Source organism: Arachis ipaensis, chromosome B8 (assembly GCF_059453495.1).
Source record: "Arachis ipaensis isolate K30076 ecotype BB chromosome B8, ASM5945349v1, whole genome shotgun sequence".
In the NCBI taxonomy this organism is placed as follows: Eukaryota; Viridiplantae; Streptophyta; class Magnoliopsida; order Fabales; family Fabaceae; genus Arachis; species Arachis ipaensis.
The window spans coordinates 59,761,305-59,774,002 of NC_142443.1; the positions used below are offsets into that span (position 1 = coordinate 59,761,305).

Below are 12,698 nucleotides of genomic sequence, written 5' to 3' on the forward strand. Positions count from 1 at the left end.
ACCTCTTGGGCTGGACTCTGGTAGTCCGTAACAGTGCCCCCAACGTGCCAGCCTTGAGGTCTGGGGCTCGTGGTTGGGCGCGTTTGTCTTACTCGCTGGGAGGCGTGTTTTTCTTCTTTTTCGGGAGCCCGTTGCTGGCGTTTCGTGTCCCTCCCGCGTGGCCGCTTCGACCTTCGTGCTGCTTTCTTGGTTTTGGCGCTGGGCATTAAATGCCCATCATTTCGTTGATTTGAAATTTTGGGTGAAATGACAAATGTGCCCCTACCTTTTGGTGCTCTTCCTCGGCGGTTACGCTTTTCTCTTTATTTTTATTTCGTAACCTCTTCTTCTCCTCACTTTTCTTTTTCCTTGCCATTTTACTCTTTCATACTGCTGCTGCTCCTGCTCCTATTTTTGCTCCTTGCCGCTGCTTCGAACGTTTCTGCTCCCTGTGGTTGCTTCATCTTTTACAGATTCTGCTTCTTCTGGTAAGTTTTCATGGCCCTTCCCTTCCTTTTTGGTTGTTTATTCCCAGTTTTTGTGTATTTTTTTCTTTCGTGCCTGGGTTTTTTTGTTTCATTTTTTCTTCTTAGAGGGGGTGCCACTGGGTTTTCTTTTCGCATTTTCTGTTTTGAGGGTTTCCGACCTCCCGTGTTGATTGAGTGGTGCCCCCTGTAGGTATGGCCGAGCGTCTTGCTTCGTCGAATCGGGCTCAGTGCCCTCTGGCCAACTTCGTCGATCACTATGCTTGGGTTTCCTCCAACGTGAGGGATACTCCTTCTCGGATCACCAAGGAGGGGCTCCAAAAACTACGGCAGTCGGGACTTTTGTGTGGAGGGGGTCCCGAGGAGGCTCTCTACCAAGTCTATGTTCCTGCTGGCCGGGAGCGCGTCTGCCAAAAGAACCTGTGTTCTCCCCGGGTTGCTGATTGGTTGTGGGTTTACGAGCCCATGTTCACGACCTTGGGGCTTCATTGCCATTTTCTCCTTTTGTTATGAGTTTGTTGAATCACTGCGATGTTGCGCCTTCGCAGCTTCATCCAAATAGTTGGGCTTCCGTCCGGTGCTTTGAGATGGTGTGCGAATACTTGGAGCTGCCGATCTCAGTGAATGTCTTCCTTTACCTTTTCCTTCTTACGAACCCTTCTAGCCAGGGGAAGGCTAAGAAGGGTTACATGTCTTTCCGGGCCCAACAGGGTCGTAGAATCTTTGGCCTCTTTGAGGATTCTTTTCATGGTTTCAAATCTACCTTTTTCAAGGTTAGGCCAGTCGAAGGTCATCAGCCTTTTTGGCTTACGGTCGAGGGGGCTAGGCAGATCCCGACCTACTGGAGTTTTGGTGCGGGGTCCGATTATCTTATAAAGGTATCCTATGACGGGTTGAGCCCGGAAGACCGTAACATAGTTGATATTCTTTTGGCTATTTTTGGTGAGAAGAACCTTAATCCTCGTTTGTTGATGGGAGACCGGAAGGCCGGTCGGTCGTATGTTGGAGGGTTTTCTTTTCTTTGAGCTCTTTCTATTTCTTAATTTTCTATTACTGACGCCTCTCTTTTTGCTTGCAGTTTCCATGGCCGGTGGGAAGAAGACCTTGGCTGACTTGATGAATCTCATCAAGGGGAACGAGGAGGGTGAGGATGACTCCCTAGCGACTCCTACCGCGAGTCAGGAGCAGGAGGAAACCGGGGAAGTCGGGGAGGCCAGTGGTTAGGTGGACGGGGCCGACCAGGCTCATCCGGAAAGCGCCGTTTCTCCCGAGAAGGTTGTTGGATCTGCTGGTGTGGAGTTGGAACTCTTTGAAGAGGATTTTGGTGACATTGAGCTAAAGGGTGTGGGTAACCTTAAGAAAAGAAAGCGGGATGCCGGGAAGGCCCTTTCGGTTATGGAGAAAAATTTCGATGCTGGGGGTTTTATCGAGTCTCAGTTGCTCCTCGGCACCGAGGATTTCTTTCATGAGGCCGACCTTTCCTGGCAGGCCAGGTGGATCTATCGCAGTCTTCTCTGAGCCGCTGCTATTGCCAAGAAGGTAGAGCCTGTCTTGGGCAACTATCATGCAATGGAGGTAAAGCTTCGGAACTCTCAGAAGGATTTGACGGACTCGCGATCTCGAGAGGAGTCTTTGAAGACGAAGTTGTCCGAGCAGGAGAAGAAGGCTGAAGCTGATGCCAAGGAGATTAATAGGTTGGTAGATCGGGATATGGCTTTGATGAAGGACTTGAATACCTCCCGAGGTGAGACTGCTGCCCTGAAGAAGAGGGTTGAGGAGTTGGAAGAGAAGCTGAAGTCGGCGGAGAGCTCGGCGGAGGCTACTTCTCAGGAGATGGCTGCTTTGAAGAAAAGGAACAAGGACCTTGCAAATGGAGGTCGCGAGGCCGTTAAGCTGACTGAGGAGGGGATAAAGCTATAGGTGGCTGTGCTGGTTCCCGATCTTGACCTCTCCCAAATTGGTGCGATGAAGACTGTGGAGGGTGGGAAGATTGTTGATATTCTTTGAACACTTGGTTATTTCCCGACCTTTATTATTCTTGTTTTGTAGCTTGTTTTTTATTCCGGGGCCTATTATGGGGCACCCTTTGGTTGTACTAAACACTTTCCGTTTGCTTATGCTTTATTTGGTTATTGCTGGCTTTATTCGGGCCGTCGTGGCCTCGCTCTTACTTTCCATTTGCTCGGGCCGCCGCGGCCTTTTGTTTTACCATTTATCGTGGTATTTATTGCTTGAGCCGATTTGTTTTCTTTTGGTCCCTTATGGTTCCCGGGGTGATCAGTCCCGGGTTTCCGTTGGGTCGACCGTTTGTCTTTTTTGTTGCGCTTTTTATTTTGATTTGAGACATGCAAAAAGTAGACTTATCATATTGTTAGACAAGGAAATGATAATATGTATAATTAAGTGAGAGATAGTAAATACAAATATTAAGTGAAAGGTAATAGATACGATTTGCATGACACATAAAAGGAGAACGTACAGGTGGAACATAGGAGGGGGGTTGAGGTCGTGTAGTCGCCCCTTCTTACGAGTAGAACCTCCTGAGGTTTGCCATGTTCCATGTTCTCGGCACCTCGCTTCCATCTAGCTTTTCTAGCTTGTAGCCTCCCTTGCCAAGGACTTCTTTTACTCTGTAAGGTCCCTCCCAATTTGTGGCTAGTTTGCCCTCTCCTGGGATTGGCGGCCCTATGTCGTTACGTTGTAAGACCAGGTCGCCTTCTCCTAAGCTCCTTTTCAGCACTTTGTCATTGTATCTAAGGGCTATTCTTTGCTTCACTGCTGCTTCTGCCAGGTGCTCCATTTGCCTCGTCTCGTCGGCCAAGTCTTTCTCGATTGCCTCACTTCCCCCTCCGAGGAGTAACCTCGGGCTTGGTTCCCTGACTTCGACTGGGATGACCGTGTCGACCCCGTATGTGAGTCGGAAGGGGGTTTCTCCAGTGGATGATTGGGGGGTGGTTCTGTATGACCGTAAGACTAAGGCTAGTTCGTCTGCCCATGAGCCTTTCTTCCCCTCAAGTCGCTTTTTTAGTCCTTTTAGGATGACTTTGTTGGCTGCTTCGACCTGGCCGTTGGTTTGGGGATGTTCCACTGAGGAGAACTTCTATTTGACCCTTAGTCCTTCTAGGAATGCTTTGAACTTTTTGTCAGTGAATTGTGTCCCGTTGTCTGATATGACGGCTTTCGGGATCACAAACCTTGTGACCACTTGTCTCCACATGAACTTTTGGCAATTTGCGGCAGATATGCTGGCTAGTGGTTCTGCTTCCACCCATTTGGTGTAATAATCTATGGCTACTATCAGATACTTCACTTGCCCAGGCCCTGGCGGGAATGGCCCTAAGAGGTCGACTCCCTATTGGGCGAAAGGTCGGGGAGTCATCATTAGATTGAGCTCCTCGGGAGGTGCTATGTGGAAGTTGGCATTTTCTTGGCATTTTTTACATTTTTTCACTAACTCCTGGGCGTCTGACATCATCATGGGCCAGTAGTACCCCGCCCGGATGATCTTTCTTGCTAGAGATCTCCCCCCGATGTGGTGACCACAGCATCCTTCGTGGACTTCTCTTAAGACATAGTCCGTCTGGTTGGGGTGCAGGCATTTGAGCAGGGGTTGGTGAAACCCTTGTTTGTATAGCTGCCCCTGTATGATTGTGTATTTGGGAGCTTTCCTCCTAATAGCTTGTGCTTCCTTCTCGTCTGGGGTGTTTCCGCATGCTCCAGATATCGGGAGATGGGGTTTATCCATGAGGGCGGATTTGGCACCTGGGTTGTGCACATGACGATTGCAGGTTCCGTTGCTAGCCCTTGGATTAGAGATCTGTTCCCAGTTCCGGGTTTGGTGCTCGCAAGCTTGGAGAGGAGGTCGGCTCGGGCATTTCTTTCTCTTAGGACGTGTTGAATTGTGATTTTTTCAAAGCTTTTGCATAGCTCTTTTACCTTTTTCAAGTATTTTTGTAGTAGCGCGTCCCTGGCTTGGTAGTTGCCGTTTACTTGGGAGGTGACGATTTGGGAATCACTATTGACCTCTACCTTTGATGCTCCGACCTCTTTGGCTAACGTCAGTCCTCCTATCAAGGCTTCATACTTGGTGCACGAAATTGTGATGTCCAGGCTCGAACAATCCCTGGTAATGGCTCCAAAGCTTGGTGCTTTGATCTTAATTCATAATTGTCACAACTTCGATACAACTAACCAGCAAGTGCACTAGGTCGTCCAAGTAATACCTTACGTAAGTAAGGGTCGAATCCCACGGAGATTGTTGGTATGAAGCAAGCTATGGTCACCTTGTAAATCTCAGTCAGGCGGATATAAAATAATCATGGTGTTTTCGAATAATAATTAATAGAATAGGGATAGAAATACTTATGTAATTCATTGGTAGGAATTTCAGATAAGCGAATGGAGATGCTTTCGTTCCTCTGAACCTCTGCTTTCCTGCTATCTTCATCCAATCAGTCTTACTCCTTTCCATGGCTGGCTTTATGCAAGGGCATCACCGTTGTCAGTGGCTACATCCCCTCCTCTCAGTGAATAATATGCTCACGCACCCTGTCACGGCACGGCTATTCATCTGTCGGTTCTCGATCATGCTGGAATAGGATTCACCCTCCTTTTGCGTCTGTCACTAACGCCCAACAATCGCGAGTTTGAAGCTCGTCACAGTCATTCAATCATTGAATCCTACTCAGAATACCACAGACAAGGTTTAGACCTTCCGGATTCTCTTGAATGCCGCCATCATTCTAGCTTACGCCACGAAGATTCTGGTTAGGAGATCTAAGAGATATTCATTCTAGCTTAATTCATGTAGAACAGAAGTGTTTGTCAGGCACGCGTTCATAAGGGAGAAGGATGATGAGCGTCACACATAATCATCACCTTCATCACGTTCTTGGGTGCGAATGGATATCTTAGAAGCGAAATAAGAAGAATTGAATAGAAAACAGAAGTACTTTGCATTAATCTTTGAGGAACAGCAGAGCTCCACACCTTAATCTATGGAGTGTAGAAACTCTACCGTTGAAAATACATAAGTGAAAGGTCCAGGCATGGCCGAGATGGCCAGCCCCCTAAACGAGATCACAGGATCAAAATACAATCCAGGATGCCTAATACAATAGTAAAAGGTCCTATTTATAATAAACTAGCTACTAGGGTTTACATGAGTAAGTAATTGATGCATAAATCCACTTCCGGGGCCCACTTGGTGTGTGTTTGGGCTGAGCCTAAGTGTTGCACGTGCAGAGGCCATTTGTGGAGTTGAACGCCAGTTTCTGTGCCAGTTTGGGCGTTCAACTCTGGTTTTGGATCCTTTTCTGGCGCTGGACGCCAGATTTGGGCAGAAGGCTGGCGTTGAACGCCAGTTTACGTCGTCAATTCCTGGCCAAAGTATGGACTATTATATATTTCTGGAAAGCCCTGGATGTCTAATTTCCAACGCAATTGGAATCGCGCCATTTCGAGTTCTGTAGCTCCAGAAAATCCACTTTGAGTGCAGGGAGGTCAGAATCCAACAGCATCAGCAGTCCTTTTTCAACCTCTGAATCTGATTTTTGCTCAAGTCCCTCAATTTCAGCCAGAAAATACCTAAAATCACAGAAAAACACACAAACTCATAGTAAAGTCCAGAAATGTGAATTTAACATAAAAACTAATGAAAACATCCCTAAAAGTAACTAGATCCTACTAAAAACGTACTAAAAACAATGCCAAAAAGCGTATAAATTATCCGCTCATCACAACACCAAACTTAAATTGTTGCTTGTCCCCAAGCAACTGAAAATCAAATAGGATAAAAAGAAGAGAATATACTATAAATTCCAAACTATCAATGAAACAGAGCTTCAATCAAATGAGCGGGACTTATAGCTTTTTGCCGTTTGAATAGTTTTGGCATCTCACTTTATCCATTGAGGTTCAGAATGATTGGCATCTATAGGAACTTCAGATTTCGAATAGTGTTATTGATTCTCCTAGTTCAGTATGATGATTCTTGAACACAGCTTCTTTATGAGTCTTGGCCGTGGCCCTAAGCACTTTGTTTTCCAGTATTACCACCGGATACATAAATGCCACAGACACATAATTGGGTGAACCTTTTCAGATTGTGACTCAGCTTTGCTAAAGTCCCCAACTAGAGGTGTCCAGGGTTCTTAAGCACACTCTTTTTTTGCTTTGGACCTTGACTTTAACCGCTCAGTCTCAAGTTTTCACTTGACACCTACACGCCACAAGCACATGGTTAGGGACAGCTTGGTTTAGCCGCTTAGACCAGGATTTTATTCCTTTAGGCCCTCCTATCCACTGATGCTCAAAGCCTTGGGATCCTTTTTATTTGCCCTTGCCTTTTGGTTTTAAGGGTTATTGGCTTTTTCTGCTTGCTTTTTCTTTTTCTTTCTATTTTTTTTTTCTATTTTTTTTTCGCCCTATATTTTTTTTTTCTGCAAGCTTTGTTCTTTGCTGCTTTTTCTTGCTTCAAGAATCATTTTTATGATTTTTCAGATTATCAAATAACATGTCTCCTAGTCATCATTCTTTCAAGAGCCAACATATTTAACATTCTTAAACAACAACTTCAAAAGACATATGCACTGTTCAAGCATACATTCAGAAAACAAGAAGCATTGTCACCACATCAATATAATTAAACTAAGTTCAAGGATAAATTCGAAACTCATGTATTTCTTGTTCTTTTGAATTAAAACATTTTTCATTTAAGAGAGGTGATGGATTCATAGGACATTTATAACTTTAAGACATAGTTACTGACTACTAATGATCATGTAATGAAGACACAAACACAGATAAGCACATAACATAGAAAACGAAAAACAGAAGAAATAAGAACAAGGAATGAATCCACCTTAGTAATGTCCTTGAGCTCTTCTATGTCTCTTCCTTGTCTTTGCTGCTCCTCCTTCATTGCTTTTAGATCTTCTCTGATTTCATGAAGGATGATGGAGTGCTCTTGATGTTCCACCCTTAGTTGCTTCCAATAATTGTGTGGAAGAAAATGTATCCCCTGAGGTATCTCAGGGATCTCTTGATTTGCAGTCAAATGTTCTACCACTGAGCTTTAGACCCTTGATAGAAGCTTTTGTCTTCCCTTTCCTCTTTCTAGAGGCTTCTCTGGCCTTAGGTGCCATCAATGGTTATGGAAAAAAACAAAAAAGCTATGCTTTTTACCACACCAAACTTAGAATGTTGCTCGCCCTCGAGCAAAAGAAGAAAGAATAGAAGAATAAGAAGAAGATATGGAGGAGATGGAAGGAGATGTGTATTCGGCCATATGGGTGGGATTGGGTGGGGAAGAGGTGAAGGTAAGTGAGTGTATGGATGTGAGTGGTAGAGGGCTAATAGGGAAGAGTGTTTATTGGGAATAGAGGATGATTGAAAAGAGGGAAGAGAGTGAGTGGAGGTATGTGGGGATCCTGTGGGGTTCACAGATCCTAAGATGATCCTGTGGGGTCCACAGATCTTGAGGTGTCAAGGCGTTTACATCCCTGCACCAATTAGACATGTAAAAATGCCTTTGCACCCAACTCTGGGCGTTCAGCGCCAGGTTGGTGCCCATTTTGGGCGTTCAACGCCCATTTGCTGCCATTTCTGGCGTTGAACGCCAGAACCATGCTTGTTCTGGGCGTTCAGCGCCAGAACTATGCTCTGTTCTGGCGTTTGAACGCCAGACAGATGCTCCTCCAGGGTGTGATTTTTCTTCTGCTGTTTTTGATTCCGTTTTTGAATTTTTTGTTTATTTTGTGACTCCACATGATCATGAACCTAAGAAAACATGAAAAACAATAAAAATAAGAATTAGATAAACATTGGGTTGCCTCCCAACAAGCGCTTCTTTAATGTCAATAGCTTGACAATGGGCTCTCATGGAGCCTCACAGATGTGCAGAGCTTTGTTGAGACTCTCCAACACCAAACTTAGAGTTTGGATATGGGAGTTCAACACCAAACTTAGAGTTTAGTTGTGGCCTCCCAACACCAAACTTAGAGTTTGACTGTGGGGGCTCTGGTTGACTCTGCTTTGAGAGAAGCTTTTCATGCTTCCTCTCCATGGTTGCAGAGGGAGATCCTTGAGTTTTGAATACAAGGGAGTTCTCATTCCATTGAAGGACTATTTCACCTCTGTCAACATCAATCACAGCTCTTGCTGTGGCCAGGAAAGGTCTTCCTAGGATGATGGATTCATCCTCTTCCTTTCCAGTATCCAGGACTATGAAATCAGTAGGTATGTAAAGGCCCTCAACCTTTACTAATACATCTTCTACTTGTCCATAAGCCTGTTTTCTCGAGCTGTCTGCCATCTCTAGTGAGATTTTAGCAGCTTGCACCCCATAGATTCCCAGTTTCTCTATTACAGAGAGGGGCATGAGGTTTATACCTGAACCAAGGTCACACAGAGCTTTAAAGATCATGGTGCCTATGGTACAAGGTAATATGAACTTTCCAGGATCCTGTCTCTTCTGAGGCAATGTCAGTTGATCCAGATCACTTAGTTCATTGATGAACAAGGGAGGTTCAACTTCCCAAGTATCAATGCCAAATAATTTGGCATTCAGCTTCATGATTGCACCAAAAAGCTTGGCAGTTTGCTCTTCAGTAACATCCTCATTCTCTTCAGAAGAGGAATACTCATCAGAGCTCATGAAGGGTATAAGGAGGTTCAATGGAATCTCTATGGTCTCTAGATGAGTCTCAGAGTCCTTTGGTTCCTCAGAGGGAAGCTCCTTATTGATCACTGGACATCCCAGGAGGTCTTCCTCCTTGGGATTCACGTCCTCTCCTCTTCTCACAGGTTCGGCCATGGCGCTTATGTCAATGGCCTTGCACTCTCCTTTTGGGTTCTCTTCTGTATTGCTTGGGAGAGTACTAGGAGGGATTTCAGTGATCCTTTTACTTAGCTGGCCCACTTGTGCTTCCAAATTTCTAATGGAAGACCTTGTTTCATTCATGAAACTTACAGTGGTCTTAGATAGATCAGAGACTAGATTTGCTAAATTAGAAGCGTTTTGTCCAGAGTTCTCTGTCTGTTGCTGAGTTGATGATGGAAAAGGTTTGCTATTGCTAAACCTGTTTCTTCCACCATTGTTAAAGCCTTGTTGAGGCTTCTGATCCTTCCATGAGAAATTTGGATGATTTCTCCATGTTGAGTTATAGGTGTTTCCATAAGGTTCACCTAAGTAATTTACCTCTGCTATTGCAGGGTTCTCAGGATCATAGGCTTCTTCTTCAGAAGATGCCTCTTGAGTACTGTTGGATGCAGCTTGCATTCCATGCAGACTCTGAGAGATCATATTGACTTGCTGAGTCAATATTTTATTCTGAGACAATATGGCATTCAGAGTATCAACTTCAAGAACTCCCTTCTTCATAGGCGTCCCATTATTCACAGGATTCCTTTCAGAAGTGTACATGAACTGGTTATTAGCAACCATGTCAATGAGTTCTTGAGCTTCTGCAAGCGTTTTCTTTAGGTGAATGGATCTGCCTGCAGAAGTATCCAATGACATCTTAGATAACTCAGACAGACCATCATAGAATATATCCAGGATGGTCCATTCTGAAAGCATGTCAGAAGGACACTTTTTGGTCAACTGTTTGTATCTTTCCCAAGCTTCATAGAGGGATTCACCTTCTTTCTGTCTGAAGGTTTGAACATCAGCTCTAAGCTTGCTCAGCTTTTGAGGAGGAAAGTACTTGGCTAAGAAAGCCGTGACCAGCTTATCCCAAGAGTTCAGGCTATCTTTAGGTTGAGAATCCAACCAGATTCTAGCTCTATCTCTTACAGCAAAAGGGAAAAGCATGAGCCTGTAGACTTCAGGATCTACTCCATTAGTCTTTACAGTATCACATATCTGCAAGAATTCAGTTAAGAACTGAAAAGGATCTTCAGATGGAAGTCCATGAAACTTGCAGTTCTGCTGCATCAGAGAAACTAATTGAGGTTTCAGCTCAAAGTTGTTTGCTACAATGGCAGGAATGGAGATGCTTCTTCCATGTAAATTGGAATTAGGTGCAGTAAAGTCACCAAGCATCTTCTTTACATTATTATTATTTTCGGCTGCCATCTCCTTTTCCTGTTTGAAAATTTCTAACAGGTGCTTACTGGTTAGTTGTAATTCAGAGTCCTTTCAGGTTCTGGATCTGCTTCAACAAGAATATTCTTGTCCTTGCTCCTGCTCATATGACAAAGAAGAAGGCACAGAAAAATAATAATAATAGAGATCCTTTTTTTTTCTTTTTTTTTTTTGAATGAGGGAGAGATGTTAGTAGATGAATAAATAAATAGAATAAGATGAGAGAGAAGGAGAGATAATTTTCGAAAATTTTTGAAAAGGAGTTAGTGATTTTTGAAGATGGTTTTTTGAAAATTGTTAGTATTTTTCGAAAAAATTTTTTTTTTTTGAAATTAAAAATAAAAATGATTAGTTAATTAAAAAGAAATTTTGAAAAAGGGGGAAGATATTTTCGAAAAATGAGAGAGAGAGTTAGTTAGGTGGTTTTGAAAAAGTTAAGAAATAAACAAAAAGTTAGTTAGTTGGTTGAAACAAATTTTGAAAAGATAAGAAGTTAGGAAGTTAGAAAAGATATTTTGAAAAGATATTTTTGAAAAAGATAAGATAAGAAGATATTTTTGAAAAGATATGATTGAAATTAGTTTTGAAAAAGATTTGATTTTTAAAATCTCAATTAATGACTTGATTCATAAGAAATCACAAGATATGATTCTAGAACTTAAAGTTTGAATCTTTCTTAACAAGCAAGTAACAAACTTCAAATTTTTGAATCAAAACATTAATTGTTTATGTTATTTTCGAAAATTTGATTAAAAATAAGAAAAAGATTTTTGAAAAATATTTTTTAAAATTTTCGAAAACAATTAAGAATTTTGAAAAAGATTTGATTTTTGAAAAAGATTTTGAAAAAGATAAGATTTTCAAATTGAAAATTTGATTTGACTCATGAGAAACAATTTGATTTTTAAAAATTTTTGAAAAAGTCAACTCAATTTTCGAATTTGATGAGAGAAAAAGGGAAAGATATTTTTTTGATTTTTGACTTTTTATAAAAACATGAAAATTATGCAATGCATGAAATTTTTAGATCAAAACAATGAATGCATGCAAGAATGCTATGAATGTCAAGATGAACACCAAGAACACTATGAAGATCATGATGAACATCAAGAACATATTTTTGAAAAATTTTTAATGCAAAGAAAACATGCAAGACACCAAACTTAGAATTCTTTAATGCTTAGACACTAAGAATTCAAGAATGTATATGATAAACATGAAAAGACACAAAACAAAAAATCATCAGGATCAAACAAGAAGACTTACCAAGAACAACTTGAAGATCATGAAGAACACTATGAATGCATGATATTTTCGAAAAATGCAAGATGCATATGCAAGTGACACCAAACTTATAATGTGACTCAAGACTTAAACAAGAAACAGAAAATATTTTTGATTTTTATGATTTTCTAATTTTTTTGGATTTTTATTTTATATTTTTCGAAAATTATTTAGAAGGAAAGAAAAATAAGGATTCCAAAATTTTTAATATGAATTCCAGGAATCTTGCCATGTTAGTCTAAAGCTTCAGTCCAGGAATTAGACATGGCTCACTAGCCAGCCAAGCTTTCAATGAAAGCTCCAGTCCAAAACACTAGACATGGCCAATGGCCAGCCAAGCTTCAGCAGATATGGATACTTTTCATGTATAGAATAACTAAGTGTGTGAGAATCTCTTCATTTGTGATGGTAAGTTGAAACCCCAGTCCAAAAATTAGACATGGCTTACAGCCAGCCAGGATTCAACAAATCATCATGAAACACTAGAATTCATTCTTAAAAATTCTGAAGAAAAATATATTTTTGAAAACATTTTTTTTTTCGAAAACAGATGAGAGATTTTTGAAACTATTTTTGAAAAATTTTTGAAAATAAAATAAAAAGAAAATTACCTAATCTGAGCAACAAGATGAGCCGTCAGTTGTCCAAACTCAAACAATCCCCGGCAACGGCGCCAAAAACTTGGTGCACGAAATTGTGATGTCCAGGCTCGAACAATCCCTGGTAATGGCTCCAAAGCTTGGTGCTTTGATCTTAATTCATAATTGTCACAACTTCGATACAACTAACCAGCAAGTGCACTGGGTCGTCCAAGTAATACCTTACGTGAGTAAGGGTCGAATCCCACGGAGATTGTTGGTATG

At 42.0% G+C, this 12,698-nt stretch overlaps 1 non-coding gene and 1 pseudogene across 1 annotated transcript; both read left to right on the top strand.

Moving 5' to 3' along the window:
• The first annotated feature begins 659 nt into the window (after window positions 1-659).
• LOC148548262 (uncharacterized) lies at window positions 660-2,471 on the top strand (annotated as a pseudogene).
• A 7,567-nt stretch (window positions 2,472-10,038) lies between these two features.
• Window positions 10,039-10,146, top strand: LOC148548263 (small nucleolar RNA R71). Its single transcript, XR_015897431.1, has one exon. It is a non-coding gene; the product is annotated as a small nucleolar RNA R71 (small nucleolar RNA).
• Window positions 10,147-12,698: the final 2,552 nt, after the last annotated feature.